A 13,117-nucleotide genomic window follows, 5' to 3' on the forward strand; every position below is an offset into this window, starting at 1 on the left:
TGACTTCTTTGATTACATTAGAGAAAAAGCAAACATCTCCATGGATATTCAAAAGGTATTTGAAATGCCATGTCTCCCTACTAATTCCAGAGAACATAGGAACAACTCTGCCTCTTATCATATCAGTCTCCATGGCTTGCCTTTCTTTTCATCTTTTATTACATACCAGTATCTTTCAACCTTTTTAGACTGAAGGCATTCCTCTATAACTTGCCCAAATTTAGCAGCATCATCTGTAAAAGAAGGCAAAGAAAACCCCTACTTTTCCCCATACAAGGAAGATGATGCCCCCCTTTACCAAGCACAGGGCTAGGGACAGTATTCACTGTATAATCTTGGTGGTGGTGCTAAGGATCTGAGGGCCAGTAGCAGCAGCCACTTTATGGCATCCCCTCCTATCAGGCCAGGCTACAGAACAGCTATGTGACTTCCACGCAGGCTGATCCAACAGTTTCCCATTGCTTAAAAATGCCAATGAGTTAATGTTAAACGAGTAACACTCCATGACTGTTTCATAGGATTTGCAGAGTTGTTCATGGCTTTCCATAGGTTGGTTGTTTTGTTACATTGTTTGTTTGCTGTACTTAAATAATTATTGAGGAACAAAAAGATTGTGATTCTGGGTTTCCACCTGCTTTTTTCTCTTGTTTAAGAGGCTGGTTTTTTTATCTGCTGTCCTCCCCAATCCATGCCAAGTTATAAAGGACTGGCTAAAGTGACCACAGATGTTGTATGAAATGGCCAGCATGTTTTCCACCTGTCTTTGTTTGTCTAAGGCATCATGCACAACACAATTAAAGGTATGTGCAAAATGTGACAGGTGTTTACACTACTCATATATATCTGCAGAAGCTACAAAAGCCACAAGGCGCACACAATATATTTAAATTAAGGCTGTTTTGGATAAAATAAGGTACAACAGATTCCCACAGCTTCAGTATTAGAAACCATCACCCTGTTATCCTCATTCATCCCATTCTCCTTGGATTGGATCTATTATTATGATAGTCCTCCTCTGGCCAAGAGACTGAGTGGTCAGGCACCTTGATGACCACTGACCCAAATGGTGAATTTTTTCTTGAAAAAAATACTTTCTAAGCTTCTCAAAATAAAGTATCACTTTCTGAATGGTAAGGTACTATCCTGCATTCTTCAGGGAGCAGCTACAGTTTCTGATCTGAAAATCTGCTTGTTTAATTGTAAATGGCATTCCCATTCTGTGTGACCATAAAATCTGTGATCATACTGACAATCTGTGCATCTTGGCAGATTTTTTTTTTAAACTTCCCCAACTTTTCCCCTGTCCCTCTGTCATTACAGAGTGCTTTCAGTTACCAAATACTAGAAATTATGGCAAAAACCCCCCAAATAATGATACCTTACAAGTTTTACAAGCCATATGGGCAACTGGAAATGCAAGTTTTTACTGATCATTGCATTGGTGTTCTTGTGAAACTTCTGCTGTATTGTTGCAACTCTTGGCTTCCAGTCTGCTAGAATACAAAGAATTAGGAAATAGTATCTGCTTGCTGTTTTGTATTAGTACAATGTTTCGACCTGTTATTTTCTTACCCCAGATACGAATTAAGATGATCATATATTTTCCCCTTTAACGTAAAATAGTTTGACTATAGTTCTGGCTTGTGCCCCACTTTCCCTAACTACAGCTTGTTAGATATTGAGGAGACTGATTTTTGCTGCCACGGCAGAGGGCAGACAGATTTGCATGGCAGCCTATAATGCAGCAGTAGAGAAGAGCAGAAATGCTATACTGTATGTGGCTTTTCCTTTCAAAACTCCTGATCACACAAGAATGTAGCCTAATTGAGGTCTGGATAATTAAGAATAGTTTCTGTTTCTTCCTGTTATAAATATATAAAAAATAAGTATTTAAGAAGGTCCCTTAGCTTTTACTGTAGGATAGTCCTTACTTAATATCAAAGCACAGCATGTATATTATAATAAAAATAGTACTTAAAACCTATAGAAAAACAGCATGCCATACCATGCCATAGGGCATCTTTACTAGGGCTGTGCAGAGCTTCAGTCCCTGATTCGATTCAGCCCAATTCAGTGGCCGAATCTTCAAATCTGAATCAAATCAGAGGACCCTTTAATCTCTCTGAATCGAATCAGAAGCCTCCAAATCAATTCAGAGAGTTTTGAAAAGAGTCAGAGATTTGGCCATAGACACTGCTTTAAATGTTTTTTCTGCATATCTCTAGGTAGCAGGGGCTGGTGAATGCTGCGATGCTGGGACGCATGGAACATCCCACAGGAGCACTCAGCAGCTGACCCAGAGTGGACCCAGAAGCACTTCCAATCAACTTCCAGGTCCACCGGGGAGTGGGCCAGGGCCCCCCCCCCCCCGCACCCTTTTGGCTCATTGACTGGTGCCTCCTGGGTCTGGGAGGGGCACCCGGGGTCCCCCTGCAGCTGATTGCTGAGCTAGGGGGAGGTTCGGGGGGGCCCAGTGCACCCTCTGGCAGACCCAGAAGTGGATCAGAAGCACTTCTGGTCCACTTCCGGGTTCACCGCTGAGCACGTGGAGGGCCCCTCCCCCTGCAATCCTGTAGGATGCTCCATGCGCCCCAGCATCACAGTGTTCACAAGCTACCTCAAGGTATGTAGAAAAAACGTTTAAAGCTGTGTCTATGTCCAAATCGCTGATCAGCGTTGATTGATCTCTCGATCAGCATTGATTGATCTCTCGATCAGCATTGAATCTTCAGATTCAGATTTGGCCAAATTGAATCAGCAACAGTGATCTAAATCAACTAATCAAATAACTGTCCCTGATTCGAGTCGAATCCAAATCAAATAGGGCCTGTTTTGCACACCCCTGATCTTTACATGTCCCCCAGAGTGGGAGGGGGGTGCTTTAATTAAAGCGGCTCTCAGAAAAACAGAGACACTGAATACATGAGACGTTATAGCTGCTCAAGTGTGCTAATTAGCACACCTAAGAGCAGGCATGGAGCACATGAGTAGGTGTGCAAACAGAAGTTAGTCCAAATGTCCTGACTTAGCACTATGCGAGTACTACCAAAATAAAAAACCTTCAAGATTTAAAAACCAGCCCTGGCGAAGGTGAATACTTTTCCTAGCCACATATCTTCAAACTGTTAATGAGGACTACTTCCTGGTTAGGAACGATTTTCAATCAGTCCATAAAGTGGATTGAAATAGGAAGAGGAAAAACATGCACTGTACAAACCATGGTGACCTGTATATTTGAGGAGCGGTTCACCCAAGTCAAGGACTAAAGATGGCGTGGAAGTATGTTTGCAAAAGAAGGAAATGGATCTGTTTTATAAGAGTTCCTGGATTTGAGCATTTTCACAGGTCCATTGTTCAGGACCATAAGGAAACTGCTAGTCTTATAAGCAGGAGCATTTTTTTTAATATTAGATATGAACTTGACCTGGTAAAGCCATTCCTGCCCACTAGCTAAAATGGCAACCTTCTGACATGGAGCTGTGAATGTTTGTTCTAGCCAACAGAATGTGGAGTGGGTTTTTGGGGGGGGTTTGTTTCTGGCTGAAACTGATATACTTATACCCACACACAACTGCTTTCATTTGAAACAAAAGATTCAAAACAAAACTGAAATATCAGAATTTTCCCCTACAAAGCTACAAATTACATTTCTTTTTTCCACTTTCACCAGCAGTGAAAATATTTTCATACAGCTCTACCCAGGGTAGTAATTAGAGAGACTAATCACTTGCTCAACAGAGTAAATTTCAAAGTAATGATGCCATAATCACAAATCTAAAGAGAATCAGGATAACCGACAGCCAGAAGTCCAACACAGCATTGCAAAATATACATCGGATCTTCTTACAACTCTCAACAAAAGTCAATTCTTTTAAAAAAAACAAATCAAAGCACTCAAGTACTCCTCCTATAGCTCAGTGCATTCCCTTTGTGAAGAATTTACCTGTAGACACACTGTTAGAGATGTAAAAAGGAAAGGCTGTATTTCCAGTGCCCAAAAACCAGAATTATTTTAAAAGATGGTTTTATAGGAAATTTTTTTAAAGTGGAAAAATATGGCCATAAGCTGTTAGATTTCAAAATTTCCCCATTCTGAACAAATATTTATCTTTATGATTAAAGCACAAGGAAAAATGGTTAATTTCCCAGGGAGAGTATTTGCCTATTAAAAATCATGAGAACAACTTCCTAGAGAATAAGAGGATTTTTTTTTCTTAATATCCCCCTAGTTCTTCTACTTGTCTTTTTAAAAATTATTTTATTCTTTGTTTACTGTTATTCAGTTTGACCTTGTTGTCCTGATATGCTCTCATTTGCAATCCTGTAGTTCAACAGCAGAGTTAAAAGAGCTAACCAGTCATTGTACTGGTTATTTCCATATCCAGAGCTACTATTAGCCAAAGTGATACATGCCTGGAGGTTCTTCTGTGTTCTTGGTGAAAATAGATTTGGACTTTTTCCCTCCAGTCATGTTGTTGTTATGAAAAGTTAGGAACTATGCTTCTTGGAAGGGCCTTGGGGAAGAGTGAGATAAGGTGGCTTTAATTTACTTTTCTATTCTCCCAATCTGGGGCTGTTTTGGCAGCTGAGGCAGAATTAAAACAATCCTTAAGGTCTGCATAAATTGCAGAAGCCTCCATGGCCTGCCCTACAGGTGCTAGTATTGCCTGAAATATCTATTGTGCCATGTACTGCAACCCCTCTACTGGCCCACTTCCAGTCCTCACCTCCAGCAGGTTAGCTATGCCAGGGCTTTCAAAAGAATCTCCAGCGGGCTTTACAACTGTCTTTTGGTTCCTCTGCTGCCCAAATCTGGGCTTAATCAGATCTGGAAACTTCCAAGTTTCTTTATGCTGCTGCAACTCCTTTTACACAATATGCACCAGTCAGAGCAACAGTGAGGCTCTCACTCCTCATACATGCATTCCTATGCGACTAACTTGATCAAACTTCCATTAATAACTTAGAGCATTTATGTTTGGTTATTTAACCTTGGTGTGTTTTCAGCAGATCTAGGTGAAAAGCATTGTGAATGACCTTGTTAAGAAATCTCTCCATTTGATTAGTTTATTTGTGAAGAGGTAAGTGTCTTCTCAAAAATGCACAAACGCTTTAGGCAAAAATATATGAGCAGCAGTACAGTGGACAAAGTAGGGAGGTAGAAGGCAGCTGTCAACTTTAGTCACATTGTTGTGAGCATGGTAACATTTCTAGTGCACTTTTTCTTGCTGATGATCAAGATTAGCAACTGGCTAATGCCCCTCCACCCTTTCACATGAGCGTTATGTGAAAGAGGAATGCATAGTGCTTTGGAAGTATCAGAATTCTAAAATGTGTTCATGGGACAGCCCAAGTCTGCACTAGAGTGTCTGCCAAATGCATGTGTTCAGAGTCTAGCCAGTTCGATGATCTTTCTTTTTTCTTTCTTTCTTTAACAAAAGCTTTATTTTCTTGCTTATGTTTTCACCTAGAGGAAATACTAATATAACACCCTTCCAAAGCTCTGGGTGTTTTTGAACCTACATTTAAAACAACAGTATCATTAGGGTTGCAAAAAAAATGAACCATTTGAAACAAACGGAGCCCGTCCTATTTTTTTAAAGTCATTAGACCACAGTTAGTCAGTTTATGGGTACATCTACAGGTGCAATCAATTAGACTGAAAAACTGCAGAGCAATTTGTGCTTCAGCAAACTAGTCCTGCGAACAACATCTACATGTGCACTCAGGACAGCAGCAAATTGAGCCAGGGAGGAGCAGTTTAGGCCAGGGCTGCTTCTGTCCTGCTCAGCCCCACCCTAAAGCTGCCAGGGGGTGCTCCAGACTGTGATCACAGCTGCCCAGGGAAGCTGGAACAGGGTATTGGGGGTCAAGTGTGGACAGTGGAGGAGCTGACTGGGCCACAAGGCTCCTGCCTGCTGCCATATGGCTAGGCAGCAGTCAAGAGTGTGGCTCCCTGCTGCCTGGGCTGACCAGTGCAATTTATGCCAAGGTCAGTATTATGAGTTGCTGCATAGTAAATAATTCTGCAGTAGATAGTACTTTTATTTAGAAGTACTACCTTGCAATAGAGTTAATTAATTAGTAGCCTATTAGGGCCGCACATGTAGACATGAGAGGTTTACTGCAGAGCTAATTAGCCTACTCTGCAGTAAATGTCTCATGTAGACATGCCCATAGTAAATGTCTCATGAAGACATGTCCTATGTGACCAAGTTGAAACCATCACTGTCCTTTCCAGCATACAGAAAAATAACAAAAATAGAGAGTATGATGTAGATCATTAGACCTACTATATACTACATATTTCTGTTTTGCTTTTCTGATTTTTTTTCCCTGTCCATTTTGTATTCTTACTTATTAACTCATCTATTTTTGTCTTGAACTCCTCTTTCAACTAACTAACTCAATACACTTATTCCCTTTGGGAGACAGTTTCTTTGTGCCAACAGTTCCTCAATTTTAGATCATGCTCTCCTTCATTTTCTGTTTTTTATAACTGTGAAAATGTGTTTGGATCAGTTTTATCAATCCCCTTTAGAACTCAAAAACCTTTAATTACAGTATTGATTCCAGCTGGTGCAATATGGCATGTAATTTCCTACAGTGTGCCATGTCAGCTCTCAGATGGAAACAATTGTATTAGGAAGCAGTAACCCCCGCATTATCCCAACAATAAGGTCATGTTATCCAGGATAACACAGAAGTTGACAGATGTCACCTGTAGTGATGGGTGAGCCTCAGAGTTCAGAGGCTAGTCTAGTTAAAACATTTAAAAATTGGAACAGTCGTCTGAATCTTTTAGATCTAAAAGTTTCATGAGAATAGATTCTCACGGGAGATTTTCTTTATTTTCAGAAACACAATATTCTTGGTTTTCGGGGGGTTTTGTCAGAACTAGAGCAGTGCACAAATTAAAGGTAACCAAAACACAGTTTTAGGTTGAATAAATTGAGCATTAGGTTGAAGAAAAAGATCAAGTGATACAGCATCATCATCATATCAAATAATTATGTTCCATCTTTTCTATAAGATCAACTCTATGGCAGTCATCAAAATGGCACAATAGATCCTTCTTGGAACATGAGGTTTCTTATATACCAAATATATATTTATCTTGTGTCATTCTTTTGCTATAACTGTAATTTAATAAACATTCAATTTTTAGTGTTGATACTCTTGTCAGAATAAGAACCTTATTTCTTCAGGAATACATCCCAGAATTGTCTTTGTTGGCAATATTCTGCTACTCATTGTTCATGTTTGATAACTTCTACTGAAATCAATAAGACTTCTCACAAAGAGCCTGGCTGACATAACCTGGACTCAAAATGAGTAGTCCCAAACCCCACAATTATTCCTTCTGTTTAAAACAGTACCTATAAAACAAGGTAATATTTGACATATTTGAAATGAGGGCATCACAGTTTAGCCTAAAATTAAGTGACTGTCAGTGTAATGAATAAACAAGTGTAAAGAATTTCTCCATCTATTCTAAAGACCCAGTAGTTTTACAAGGCCAAATCCTGCTATAAAATTCTGTCAAACTTAAGTGACTCTTAACCAAGACTCCAAATGAATTTGACAGTTATAGGTTGGATGTAGGTTTTTATTAACCATCAAGGCAGCACTACCATTAACTGATCCAGCATCTTTATGATTTGTTTTTAAGAGGCAATTTTGTGTCTGAAACTGCACATTCAGACATATGACCCTTCCAATCTGTACTCTTGTTTGAGATACGTTAAAAACAAAAATCCAGCCCTTAATTTTCCCTCTTAGTTTAAAAAAAAAATAGAAACAAGGAATCCTAAAGCCAGAAAGCAAATTAGGAATGACTGAGGTTGTAAGCTCCCTGGAACAGTGATCCTCCCCCATGATGTATTATATAGCACACAATAGGTTCTACTGCAAGTAAAGAACAGCAACAAAAATTATGTGGGTAAAGCTAATCTTTGATCCAAATTAAACAGAAAATGCATCAGTTTTCTATGAATATTCAAAATACCAAGTCTTTATGTCTATAGACATGTCTACACAAGACCTTTATTGCAGAGTGGACTAATTAGCTCCACAATAAACATCTCTGTGTCTGTATGTACAGGGCCATTAGGCTAGAGCAAACTAATACATTCCACAGCAGAGTAGTACTGTAAATACAAGCACTATCCTGCTGTGGGATTTTTTACTTAGTAGCAGCACATGTGCTGACAGGACTGGCTGGAGCACAAGGATGCTTCAGTGTGGTGGGCTGTCTGCTGGCTAGCCCGACAGTGGAGCACCATCGTGCCCCAGCCAGCCCCTCCAAAGGACACTGAGCTAGATTAAAGCAGCCCCAGGTTCCCCTGTCAGGCACGGCTGCTCCAAGCTGGCTCAATGTGCTGCAGTCCCAAGTGCATGTGTAAACATGGCACCCAGGAGCAATAAACTCTGGCACAATAAGAGCTGGAGTTCATTGTTTCACATTAATAATCATATATAGACGTGCCCTGTAATAGCACCTCAACATCATTCAGTATATACTTTCCCTTTTGTTCTGTGGTTTAAAGAGGGTGTTTTTTTGTCTCTTAACATTAAACTAGAATTTATTGCTTAGCACTTTGTCCACCATAAGCATTCATTCTCTCTGGATCTGACTTCATTAGTCTTAATTAACCATGCATTCAAATTTCAACTTTGAAACACTTCTCTTAAGTGAATAATTATCTTTTACACCTGTAGAGTACGTATCTTGTCCTGTTGATGAAGCCACCCCTTTCAGTTTCTAGCATATTTTATTTTTCCTTTTGTCAGTCTTCAATCCCTTGTACCAAAACTTTCCACTGATTTCCTAATTCCATTTTACAGACATTGAATGTTAATGTGAAACATCATTATTTATGTCTAAAGATGATATGAGATTTATGCCTGCTTCTTGCTGCTTTTCTATTACTATAGTAGTAATATCATTAGCAATTTCCAGTAATTGGGGGTAGAGTAGCTGGCCTTTCCTGAAATTGCATTTTTGTATTTCTGATTGAATATAGTAGTCTATTATCCACCCTATTTGTTTATCTTCTATTTCCTCGCCCTTTTTTTTTTTAAACTTCTGGCACTATTTCAGTGTCCTTTGAGTAGTTCTCAAATGTTTTCAGTGCTCTGTTCATTAAAGAGACAGAGTTTGAATTACTTTCTGTGACAAGAATCCTAAGTACATCCTGAGCCTCTAGTGCTTGAGCTAAACGAGGACTGCATAACTTCTGAATGCTCTTAGACTGCAGGCCACCCCAGCCACCCTCGATGCCATGCAAAATTTGCCACATTGTACTATACTGCAGGGGCCACCAACATGCTTCATGGCCTTACCACATGAATATGCCACACCATGTAGGCCTCTCCCTGTGCATACAGATGCAACACAACATGAATCCTCTTCCTCCCAACGCTGTACCCATGTGCTAAAGCTCATATTACTACATTAAAGCTTGGTATTCTGGAGCAGGTTTTGCAGTCAGACTGGAACATACGTTCCCTCAAAAACCTGTGCTTGTGTGCACTATGGGTAATTGCATGTTTTCAGAGCAAGCTATTTCCATGCTGTGCTGATGGGCATATTTAAATACAAGGCTTGTTTTTTGCAAGTTCACACTTGGCCATATACTAGTAACACTTTATTGTCCTACTTACTTTGTTTTTGCTTTGAATGATAAAAGCATCACTTGCTTTAACTGTTTGTCTAGCAAACCATGTTCAACCACGTGGCTATGCAACCTTTAGGTCTACTCTGTCTTTTAATTTTGTAACTTTTCTTCATGTCAGTGAAAGAAAAGGAATTATTCCAGCTTAAAGTGAGCTGGCTTTATTTCTAAATATCAACTTTCTCCTCTGCCAGTGAATGCTTCCCTGGAAGACTACCCATTTCCTATGATTTTTTTTAATTACTATTTACTTGCTACCATTCATTTGCAAAGTGGTGTCAGGGAATTTAACAATGAGACTCCCATTAACATCACCAGTGGAAACTTGGCTAAATAGCTGTACTACACACAAATACAAGGAGCTGTTTCAGGGGTTTCAATCAGTTCAAATTGTTTGAATGCTGAGAGCTGGCACCTTGCTTGTTTTACTTACATGTTTCTTTATTCTCAGACCAAATAAACAATATAATTGCTTTTGCCAAATCACTAATGTATAATAAAACACAGGTGAAAGAACAGTAAGCACCACCTTTATTTTAACTTATTTTGGCCCTCTAGTCCTATCATATGTGTTTTTTAAAATGTTCCATTAATTTCCACCCAAATATGCAGTGAGTACCAAACAAAGAAAGCATGGTTCTGTTCTGACATCATTGTGAAAATGGAGTGCTGGAGTTTGCAAGTAAGTTGAGATCAAATCTGGTCAGTTTGCATGTAGAGATCACTTGGTCGCTGATTACCATCCCTGGAAGATCCACCTATGTTTCTTAGATATCACCCCAGGTAATTGGCAGAACTTTCTTATACTTTGTTTAAAGGCCAAGCTCTTTGTATCTACATGGTTAAAATCTACTGACTCTTGAAAGCTGGGTCTGATAAATTCCATCATTTCAGAGACTGCTCAAAGCAACAAAGGGCAGAACTGGGGAAAATTGGAGGTAAGATATACAGGCTTGTTGGAGACAAGAAGAAAGAGGGGCATGTGGAGCTTGGGCCATGGGAAAGATTGGAGCACCCTGGGAAAGGGAGAAGGGGAGGAAAGGAGTTGCACAAAGAACTCTTTGCCTGGGGAGGGGCGAACAAGGGGATCTTGGTATGGAGGGAAAGGGATGTCTGTGTGCAAAAATGAAGACAAATGCACACAGTCCCTTCTAAGGAGGGAGGGACAGTATGGGAAGAAGAGAATAATGGTCTTGGGGAGAAAGAATAGCAGACCCAGTATCAATGAGACACAAAGTAGGGGGCAAAAGCAGAGTGCAGAGTCCCTGGGAAGGGCCATTAGAGATGGGTTTTTTTAATAGAAAAGAGTGCCTGGAGACCTTGTACAGAGGGAGAATATGAAGATTCAAGGAGCCTCTAATGCCTATACTGAGTATGGTATCAACAAAAAGGCATTCCCTCCAGGAAAGTTTCTATGGGCAGCGTTAAACCTTTGGTTCAATCTTTTTAAAATATCATTATCTTCCAATCTTCCTTCAGTCACATGTGTGCAATCCTGGTACTTTCACTGTATTTGGCATTTGTCTCGACTAAGATAAAAGCTAAAATACTGAGGGGGGGAAAAAAGGAAGGATGAAAATCTACCCATTATGTAAGTTAAGATATACCACTGCTAGAGTTTTGCTGATGCTGCTCAAGATTAAAATAAAAGCTGGCTTACTCTTCTAATGTCGTATTTTTTTCGAACTTACTCTGTCACTGAAATTCATGCAGCTCTGCATGCATACAAGGCAAACAGCTTCTAGCTATGGTCTCCAACCACTCTATTCTTTTTCAAGAAAAATCAGTGTTATCAACCCCTAATGCCCTGCCTCTATGAAAACAAAGTCATCTTTCTTGAATGATCCAGGTGAAATCTTGTTCTTATTTGCCTTTCCTGGCCTGCCAATATACTTTGCTTTTAGAAAAAGAGCAGTAAGTTAACTGTTCCTTCCTTGAAAGATAAAGTAGTAGAGAGGCTTCTATTAAAATAAAATTTTAGCAAAGAATAACAACAGTGATCATGACATGCACTTTCACAGTACTTCCCCACTATTTTTTCCACGCTTGATTATTCTCGCAGGTACACCAGACCTAAGAATCTATGCTAGAAAAAATCGTAACTTAAAATGACCTTCTTCATTTCAGAAAAATCCTGAGCAGAACAATCCCTTCATATTGAATGTTATCCCTTTAGAAGTAATGCTGTTAGTCAAAACTGGCCCACAACCTCTGCTGCATTCAGGAGGTATACATTTCCTTATGGGCCCTACCCAAAGCCACGATTAAGGATGTAGCATTTGTGAAAACTTTTTTGGCTTCTCCTCCTCCACTGGGTTAATTTCAAGTTGTATGAGCTGAAAAGAAGTGCTGCCTCCTAACGGACACTTGAGTAGGAGGAGGCCATATCAGAAGCATCCAGCCCAACCTGAAAATTCAATATGGCAATTCAAGGTATGATACTGCAAGGAGGCATATTCTGGAGAAAAAGCCTGGAGCAGTTGCTTTCATAAGGTAAGATGGAATTAATCCCTCTCACCCAGAAACATTTATCAGGTGAATGCCAGACAGATTTGATTTTAGCTATGGTTTTGTTATGGTTGCCATTGCAATTCTGTGCTTTTAATGTTAGCATACTAATTATAATGTGAAGTATGCTGCCAGTCAGAACAGCATTTTTCCCTACAGACTCTCTCTCAAACCAGCAGTTTTTAAGCGTTGCTTAAAAAGGAGACTTATTGACCCTTTGCTTAGCACAGATTTTTCTTTTTCTTGTGAATTTGTCCTCCTCTCCCCTCACCCTTTCCCCCTCCGCCCCCACCAATTTAAATTCTCAAGATCACAAGTGGAATCCATTCAACACAAAATTAAATAAAAAATAAATATGCAACCTGCACATGTTCCTCATTTTCATTGTAGTCTGCATTCTTCCTTTTCCCCAAATGTTACCAGAAAATCTGCACATCCGGTGCTTGATTCCTTGTTGTCAAGCCATGAAATTGTTCATGACAGAACAGTGCAAAAATGTCTGACAAAATATTTGGGTAGCTTTACCCATTGCCGTCTGTTGGCTTTCAGGTGTTTTCTTCTATAACTATGAAATTAAACTACAGCTATTTAAATCTCCAAGGTGGGGAGGAGGGTTTTGTGTCTTTGTGCGTGTGTGTGTGTGTGTGTGTGTGTGTGTGTCTGTGTGTCTGTGTGTCTGTGTGTTTGGGATTCTTTTTGTCTGGAAAACACAAGAATTTGTCATATTCTTTCCCCTACTTCTCATAGTATGTCTGCCAAGCCAGCTTGCTGCTTTATACAGAAATAGCCAGCCTCAGCCTTAAAGTTTATAACCCTTGTGTGATTGTAAAGCTGGTCATACTCAATGTGTAGAATTTCCCAGAAGAAATTATGCTCCCTCTTTCCCAATTGCTGGTGAAAATAGATAACAATACCAGGGATCTGGCACATCT

At 39.7% G+C, this 13,117-nt stretch overlaps 1 protein-coding gene across 1 annotated transcript in view; it reads right to left on the bottom strand.

Annotated features, from left to right (window-relative positions):
• The window catches only part of LOC149874307 (uncharacterized), a 65,662-nt gene extending 52,882 nt beyond the window's left edge, over positions 1 to 12,780 (bottom strand). The window contains exon 1 of the mRNA XM_090059698.1: positions 12,548 to 12,780. The gene's annotated coding sequence lies outside the window, so the exon portion shown is untranslated. The remainder of the gene's footprint in view (positions 1 to 12,547) is intronic.
• Positions 12,781 to 13,117: the final 337 nt, after the last annotated feature.

The sequence above is a fragment of the Crocodylus siamensis genome, chromosome 1 (assembly GCF_052110815.1).
Source record: "Crocodylus siamensis isolate JL-2025a chromosome 1, ASM5211081v1, whole genome shotgun sequence".
In the NCBI taxonomy this organism is placed as follows: Eukaryota; Metazoa; Chordata; order Crocodylia; family Crocodylidae; genus Crocodylus; species Crocodylus siamensis.